The sequence below is a fragment of the Protobothrops mucrosquamatus genome, unplaced genomic scaffold (assembly GCF_001527695.2).
Source record: "Protobothrops mucrosquamatus isolate PMUCROS unplaced genomic scaffold, P.Mucros_1.0 scaffold1756, whole genome shotgun sequence".
NCBI lineage: Eukaryota > Metazoa > Chordata > Lepidosauria > Squamata > Viperidae > Protobothrops > Protobothrops mucrosquamatus.
In genome coordinates this window covers 161,561-170,521 of record NW_015387896.1, presented here as the reverse complement: position 1 = coordinate 170,521, position 8,961 = coordinate 161,561, and the positions used below count along the sequence as shown (strand labels likewise).

At 43.8% G+C, this 8,961-nt stretch overlaps 1 pseudogene; it reads right to left on the bottom strand.

The window, feature by feature from the left end:
- Nucleotides 1-6,730: 6,730 nt before the first annotated feature.
- Nucleotides 6,731-8,961, bottom strand: part of LOC107293870 — a 5,741-nt pseudogene continuing 3,510 nt past the window's right edge.

Here is an 8,961-nt window from a genome sequence, read left to right as displayed (position 1 = left end):
CCATTTTTTTCTGACAGGAATATGCCCACACTGCCTTGTTACAGATTTCACTAGCCCCTGCCAAAGTCTGGCCCCAGAGCGCTTTGAGAGAGGCTGCAGCAGAGACACAGCTGCTCCGTTGGCAGCTCCTCAGGCCACAAAATGGCTGCACAGCAACACCCAAACAACATGGCTGCTCTTTCAAAAGAGGTAGAGGACATGAGATGTCCCTTGCAGGTCCCAGTGAAAATGGAAATTCCCTGCCAAGCAGATAGTGCAAAAGAGGGAGAGGGAAAAGGCCTTGCCATCATTCCATCTGAAACCAGTGAAGATTTCACAAGAGCGGCATCCAGGGTGAAGCAGGAGCTGGCAGAAGAGCCACCGCAAAGCTGGGAGTCCCAGTGGCAAAGAGTGCTAGAGGTGGTGCCTGCTCCCTTCACCACTCCAGTCTGGGACAGCCTGCAGCTGCCTCCTTTGATTCAAGGGGGCAGCACCGAGGCCTACCTGGCCACCTTTGAGCGTGTGGCGGATGCTTCCCAATGGCCACGGGAAGAGTGGGTGACTCGTCTTGTGCCAGTCCTTAGCGGACAAGCTCAGCAGGCCTATTTCAGCCTGGATGCAAAAAACAAAGCTGATTTCGGGAAGGTGAGGGTGGCCATTCTGAGGCTGGATGACTACCTTGCCATCGAGGCGCACCGCCAGCGTTTCAGGCATTTCTGCTACCTGGCTGCCGATGGGCCTCGGATGGCATGTCAGCAACTGCAGGAGCTCTGTCACCACTGGCTGAAGCCCGAAGGCCAGAGCAAGGAGCAAATCCTGGATCTGCTTATCTTGGAGCAGTTCCTTGTCATCCTTCCACAGGAAATGCAGGACTGGATTAGGGAGCGCGGTCCGGAGACGTGGCCTTGGCAGAGGAGTACCTGCAGGAGCAGCAGGAGACGGAGAAGTGGGCCCAACAGGTGAGGAAGGATGGAGGACCCTCCAGGGTAGGCAAAGGGGAAAGCGCATTTTGCTGCCATGGGAGGCCAAGAAAAGTCAGGGCTGTAAGTTGAAAACAGCAGCCTAGAAAAAGGCAGCGACAGACCACTCCCGATCTCTTGCTAAGAAAACTTCATGAAGTTCAGGAGTAAAGTTCGGTTATACGAGATTTTTAAAAAAAATTATACATATGCATGCATAAAGTGTATTTATACATACATACACACACCCATACACATGCTAATATGAAGAAATGGGTATTGTTTTAGCCTTTGTAAGCTGCTAAAGAATTAGGCAATTAGTATACCCCGAAACCATCAACTTACAACAGGTTGCTTAACAACTGTTCCAAGTTCCGAAGGAACTACCTGGGGATACTTACAACACAGATTTGATCCTCCCCCCTGTCATGTGATTGCACACTCAGCAACTGGGCCATATTTGCATTTTATGACAGTTTTGCCAAACACTGGCATTTACATCCAGTTTTTGGCAAAACTGCTCATAGTGAAACTGTTGGTTCACTTAATGACTGCCACAAAAAAGGTTATAAGATCAGGTTTAGAACCATCATAAGTCTATGACTGAAGGGCAGGCTCCATTACAGTCATAATTCGAGGACTACCCCTATTGCAAAAGGTGTATAATTAATTATGGTTTCTTATAAGACTCTTCTGAAAAAGAGTATACACACCCAAACATACAGACTTATCTATATGCATACAAATAATGAAGAAAATTGCCTACCCAATTAAAAAAGCAGCATGTGTCAAACAAATGGGAAGGGCAAACCAACCCTTTAAAATTAACTGTGATTCTGTTTGTAATCAGTTATGATTGGCTGGAAGATACTAGACAAACCAGTATGTATTTCCATGCTGATGACTCTACTAAAGTTGTAGGTATATACACCATTTCAGCCTCATTGGACACAGGAGCTGTGACTGATTAACACACTTATTTGGGTTATTTTTATGTACAACATATTAAACCACTATGTCATGCCTCCGTCTGAACCTGACTCCGTGGAAGACATGGAGTTCCCTGTTGAGGCCCAGGAGGGGGTGTCTGTGGCTTCGGAGGACTGTGGGGAGGAGCAGGCTGAGGCAGGCCAGGGCCCTTCAGGTTTGGAACAGGGAAGGCAGAGTTCAGGCGAGGAGCAAGGCCCCTCCCCACCTGATCCTAGAGCAAGGAGAGCAGAGAGGAGGAGGGAACAACGGAGGCAGGCTCACTTGCTCGGGAGGAGAGCGTCCCGCCCCACTCCACAAGGCACACCTGGGGAGTAGGATTTAAGCTGGCAGGACTGGCCTAAGGGGTTTTTTAGTTGGGTTTTAAAACAATTTTTAAAATAACAAAGGCCAAATTAATATTTCCTTTTAATTACGTTTTAATGGTAGTATTTTTGTACTTTTGTATTTGTTTTTATTAGGCTGTTAGCCGCCCTGAGTCCGCAAGGAGAAGGGCGGGGTAAAAATATAATAAATAAATAAAATAAATAAATAAATAAAGGAGACGCTGTGGGGTGGGGCATTTGCCGGGAACAAACGTGGAATCTTGAGATAGTGTGACTTGTGCTCTTGTAACCTGGACACTTTGTATTCCGGATCAGTTTGTTTCCTGCTGCATGACCACAGTCTACATTCTTGATCTCTCCTTGCAGTTTGCAGTTCGCAGGCAAGCTGAGAGTTAAAAGGACTCTACGTTTTCTTGTTATCTGTCTTGCCTTGAGAACAGTGTAAACTTCCCTGGCTGTTTTGTTTGAACTCATGCCAGCATATGGGGGGGCTTTGGGGGGAACATTGGCAGTGATTAAAAAGACTATTGCTCTTGCCAGCTGATTGCTTTGCCTCTGTTCGGGGCCCTGGGTCATCACACACTGTTTCTTAGTCTTAGCAGCTTTAAGAGGTGTGGACTTCAACTCCCAGAATTCCCCAGCCAGCATGGGTTTTGATGAAAAACACTGTATTAGATACACCCCAGAAATGCAGCCAATTCAGATTCAGGAGATGAATCATTTTAACTCCAAAGCACCCTAAGTCAGTTGTTAAGACTAAATTTCTGGCCAGAAAATCACCAAATGCATAACACCAGCCACTTCTGAGCTAATAGTCCATTGTCCAGTTAATCTTGGAAGGAAACAATATGTGACGAACAGAACTGGAAATATAAGACAAAACATTACAAAATTTGCTGCTATGGTCTGTCAGTCAAAGTAGTTGTCTCCCCCCCCCCCAAGAGAGATTAGCTGCTGTGGCCAAACCATCATATTTGCCTGCTGCCTGGTTAGATAATGGAGAACGGGCCCTTGATGAAAAGGAACCTTACAAGTGCTTTCTATGTACAAGGATCATGGATGCTGAGCAAAACCAAAAGAATAGGTTAGAAAATCCATATTTCCCCAAATAGTGGCATTAGACCCAGTTAGCATGATTGCATGCTGCCAGATCTGTCTATAAACTTGGTTTAATAGCAGTCTGTGTTAAAAATATGGTGAAGGAGAAAAAATGGCTTTTATTTTTTCTTCCAAAATGAGTTCTGCATCCTAGTTTCAACCTCTGGCATCTTTAGAATCAGAGAACAGATGAGCTTTTAGAGCAGGGGTGTCAAACTGCCGGCCCGTGGGCCGGACGCATCATGTGGGAGCCGTGCCCACCCCATTGCCGGCAATGGCAAAACAGTCCCAATACGTCACGTGACGTCGCGAGTTTGACATGTCTGTTTTAGAGCATCTGGTTAAAGACCTAATAGGACAGGTAGTCCACAAGTTACAACCATGATTGAGCCTGGCAATTATGGTTGTAAGTTATCGTGGTAAAGCAAGTCACCACGTGTTAAGACCCAATTTTACTATCTTTTTCATGTGGTTGTTAAGCAAACACCATAGTCTTTAAGCCAGTGGTTCTCAACTTTTTTAATGCCGCGACCCCCAACCGGTCGTAAGTCGAGGACTAAACTGGTCGTAAGTCGAGGACTACCCAACCGGTCGTAAGTCGAGGACTTTCCCTGCCCGGGAGCGCCGCGCATGCGTGGTTCCGCCCCCTGCGCCGGCCGAGGCGTAGCTGGCAAGCGGCAGAGACGGAGCAGGCCGACCACCAGCTGGCCCAGCTCAAGGGAAGTAAGGCACCCGCCGGAAAAGGGGGGAAAAAATGGCAGACAGCCTTGCTTGGCGACCCCCGTGAAATGCCAAAAAACAGAAATGGCAGTTTCTAGCATGTGACCATGGAGTGCTATAAACAGCCATAAACGCAGTCATGTGATCACAGGAGGGGGAACCCGATGTCAGAACTTCAGAACCGGGTTGTAAGTATCTTTTGGAGGGGTCATCATAACTGAAGAGTCACTATAAATCGAGGACTATCTGTACTAGAATAGTAGTTCGGAATGTATATGAGTGAATGACATGCAAGCTGATTTTTCACTTTTGTTTTAAGGGGCTGGATCATTTTTTTCTGAATGTCCTCTTCAATCCTTTTCTAAATGTTAAAGGCTGTCCAATTTCAGCGTAAATTATGGCCCATTTGAAAGAGGACCGGTCTTGATTTTCTTATTATTCTGATAATCTGTCCTTCACTTTGTTTGCAGCCAAGGAAGATCTTGACAAAAGGATCTACTGCTTCCAGTTTGTGCAACAGATTGAGAAGTCCTGTATGACGGGGGAATAAAGGTAGCTTGGTTTGTGTCCTGCAGAGCTTGGAATCCAGACCAGGTGTAGGAGTAGTGTGGAATAATGTCTATTTGCTCTTTGTCCACATCTTGAATATGAACAAAATGTGTCTAAGGACACACACAGCTTGCAGGGGAATCAACTCTGTTGAGAGTGCAAAGGAAAATCTGTACATATTTATGCCATTCAGTGAAGATAGACTTCATCCAAGTCAAAACTATTCATCCACATTTTACTTGATCCAGAGGAGATTGAGTTCCTGTTTATTTATTTTGAATTTTTGGACCGCTTGCTGGCTAGAAGTGAGTATTTCATCATGTCACTGATTCAACCCTTAGTATAGATGAGTGGATACTCCTGGGAAAATAGCTAATTTTGATCAGTATTTTTGTATCAGCTAAAGTCTTGTGAAATCAGAAAAATCCTTTTCCCTGCTTTGCTGTACCGATGCCCAAAACAAATGAGGCTCATTCAGGAAGTAAGATTTAAAGGCAAAACATCTTCTAGTAATGGAGCAGGCTGGCAAAATGATACTTGCCAACTATTTTGGGAGGCAATCCACAGATTTAACCCATGAAGAGATGGAACTCACTGGAAAAGCAATACTAACCATTAACTCAGGATAAAAGAAATTCCAAGTTTTAAAGCTAGAGGCAAGACTGGTTGATTGATCAAGAAGCACTGACCTGGTATGCTCTTAAATGCAAATTTATATCCAGAATGTGTTCCCATCATGGAGACTTCAGTCCTTTTGCACCTCAGACTGCTCAGATGTAGGTATACGTTTGGCAGTGCAGTTTGGGGAGGGAAGGCCAGATAGGAAAACAGAAAGCAAAGTGGTCTCATTGTATGTTGTGCTTGCTGTGATGGATTTTTATATTGCTCTCTGGCAAGTCCTTAGCAGTAATCACACTTTTACTGCAAGGTTAGAAAACTGGCCTTCCAGTGGCTGCTGAAGACAGCTCTCAGCCTTCCTCACAACTGGCCATGCTGGAATAATGTGAAGTGAAACTGACTTGGCTATTTAATGATTCATTTTTTATTCTGTACAGTAGAAAACCAGTGCAACATTTGTTTACATAATAAGTTGTTTCCCCTTTTTACAAACAGTCTGAAAACTGCTTAGAGACACTTGATTACAGAATTCATGAATTAATTTTCACAAAGACAAACATCTGTTCTAATATATTGTCAAATCATTTTGGCTTTTCAGGCTTTTAAAATCCTATTCTAACTAAGTGCATATATTTCACATCAGGAAAAAATTGACTTTTCTTCAAAGCTGGATCCTTTTTAAAAACAGTACACTACAGATAAAATCTGGAATAACTTCAAATCTTATGGTTTGATCATGTGGCCATTATGTGGGGAATATTTTTTTTCTAGGAATGGTCTTTTATATATTCTTCAGTTTCTATGGCTGCCTTTTTAGCATATATGAGATAACTGCTATCTTTATGATACAAACTTTCAAGTTTATTTTGTACACTATCATAATCAACAAAGACTCATGTCAGTTAACTTCATTAAAAACATAATTCTACCTTGATGGTTCAACTGATGGACTTTTAATTCATTAATTTATTTAGAGGTTTTAGGCAAGCTACTATGCACTCAGTCCTCTCATCTGCAATATTTGGTTAATGCCAAGCTAAAAAGAAAGCTGTAAGAATTACTGAAAGTGTTTGTTAAATGCTTTGCATAAATGAGAAAAAGGCCATATAAAATCAGAAATGTGTTTTCTCAAGAATCTCTCTCTGCACTCCAGAGTGTATTTTTTACAATCCACGTAAGCATTCAATGCACTATATATACAGTATAAAACAATAGCTATATTATTTACATGCTCATTTTAAGTTTATTGAGCATGATTCCTGTCTCTCAATCCATAAACATCCAGGTCCTTCAATTTAATTATTCCATTTAATAACATTAAACATTATTTTGTTACATGATTCTGGAGTGGGAAACATGAGCAGAAAACCTAGCCTGTTTTCTAGACTTTTGGACATCAGACTAAGAGAAGCTGAACTGTGCACCATGCTGAGATCCTCTGCTCCACTCTCAGCAAGGAAATAGATCCTGGTCGCTTTTTAAAGGTCTCCTCCCTCACGGTTGCAGTTCATCAGCCCAGTGCTTCTGCAGCATAAAAGTAATTATATTGGGTGAAGACATAAATGAAGCAGGTACAATATATATAGGAAAAATAAAGAAGATAAAGTATCAGTTTGCCTAAGCTATAGCCAAAATTATTATCAATGGTGAAGAGAGGAAAAATATTGATCCAAAGAAGAAAAGATTAACTCAGAATTCAAAGTTTCAATTAAATCAGGACATAAAACTGTTAAACTTAATTCAGGAAATAAACATTTCAAGATAAACCACACAAGTCTAGGAATAACAGCAAGAGTTTTACCTGAGAGGAGGAGGGATCAGCCTCTAAGTTACCATAGCAACCTTTATGGTGACGAATCAGATCTCCCCAAAGGATAAGATTCTTGCAGCTGAGGAAAAGGGGGAAACCAGGATATTGTGAGTTTTCGTCTCACATCGGGCATAAAGGGCTGTTGTGGGGATAATAGGAGGAGGAAGGCATATTAGGTATGTTCACCACCTTGAGCTAGTTAAAAAGTAATAAAGGTGGAATAAAAGCCAATAAATAAATGGAGCTAATAATTGGGAAGCAGGTGCAAGGACAGAATATCAATATCTACACCTCCTCCACATCCCCCCAATGCACAGAAGAAATTGCTCACCCCGGGCACTGCCCTTCAATGGGCAGGAAATGATTAGGCTCCTTTTCCAGGAAAAGACGAGACAGGCAAAACATATGAGCAGCCATGGTACAAGTTGAATGAAAACAGTGCCAGGGAATGTCCTTGTCCCCATCCTGCAGAAAGGAATTTGAGAAAGAGTGCACTTCAATCCAGAGGAACCTGCTGCTCCCCAAACAAATATAGGGTTAGCTGCCGCCACCTTTTGATCCCAAGTCCAGTTCTTCCCCACCCTTCCTTGGTTAAAGTTATTTCTTCCAATTCAAATCCAATTCTGCCTTAGAGGAGGCATCTTATAGAACGGGTGTCAAACTGCTGGCCTGCGGGCCGGTTTCATCATACTGGAACCGCGCTCACCCCATTGCCGGCAATGGCGAAAAAGCTCAGATACGTCGTGCGACGTCACGTGATGTCGCAAGTTTGACATGCCTGTTATAGAAGCTCAGCTCCTATTTTGTCAGAGCAAACTTGCCTCTTAGGATCCACTCAACCTCTAGCCCAGGGGTCTTCAAACTTGGCCCTTTTATGACTTATGGACTTCAACTCCCAGAATTCCTCAGTCAGTGTGCCTGGCTGAGGAATTCTGGGAGTTGAAGTCCACAAGTCATAAAAGGGCCAAGTTTGAAGACCCCTGCTCTAGCCTTTCTGTTTGTGGAAAGAACACAGCATCCCTGATGGTTACCTGGAAGGTCTTCAGACAGACACTACAATGTTTTGTGGTCGCTACTTGTTCCTCGGGAGATAATGGTTCAGCACGCTTACTGTCTTTGACAGCTCGAACTGGCCCAAAGGCTATGGGCATCTGTAAGGGGGGTTCCAAGCCTGGAGGGAACTCTCGGCAGTACTCCTGCTTGAGCCATCGTATGGTGAGGGGCAGACAGCACCATGGGGCAGTTTGCAGCATGTGGGCCAAGACACGCAAGCGGAAGTCAAACTGACGCTCCCGTGTTGTGCGGCGGGTGACGTGGGTGAGACGGGAGGAGTGAGGGTGCTGCCAGGCCCACTCAAACTGGAAATTAACAAGAGACAAGAGAGATTAAATCAAAAGGGATTGCTGGAATTTAGGAATGAACAGACGGGGAAGATCTGCCCACCTACTCTTATGGTTTAAGTATGGCTTTTTCAATTATAGGTAATCTTCGACTTACAACCAGAATTGGGACCGTTGCTAAACAAGGCAGTTGTTAAGTGAGTCACATGCAATTTTGTCAGCTTTTTTGCCATGGTTGTTGTTGTTGTTGTTGTTGTTGTTGTTGTTATTATTATTATTATTATTATTATTATTATTATTTAAATTTATATACCGCCCTATCTCCCTTACGGTACTCAGGGCGGTGAACAGGCAATAATAAAAATCACAGTAAATGTTACATAAAAGCCTGCTCTAAAATATAAAACCCCTAACAAAACCCAATCAAAACTACGCCAGGCCGGCCACATGGAACAGATGAGTTTTCAGGGCTCGGCGGAAGAGGCGCAGGTCCGCAATTGTACGTAGGTCGGGGGGCAGGTCATTCCAGAGGGCAGGAGCTGCCACAGAGAAGGCTCTCCCCCTGGGGGTCGCCA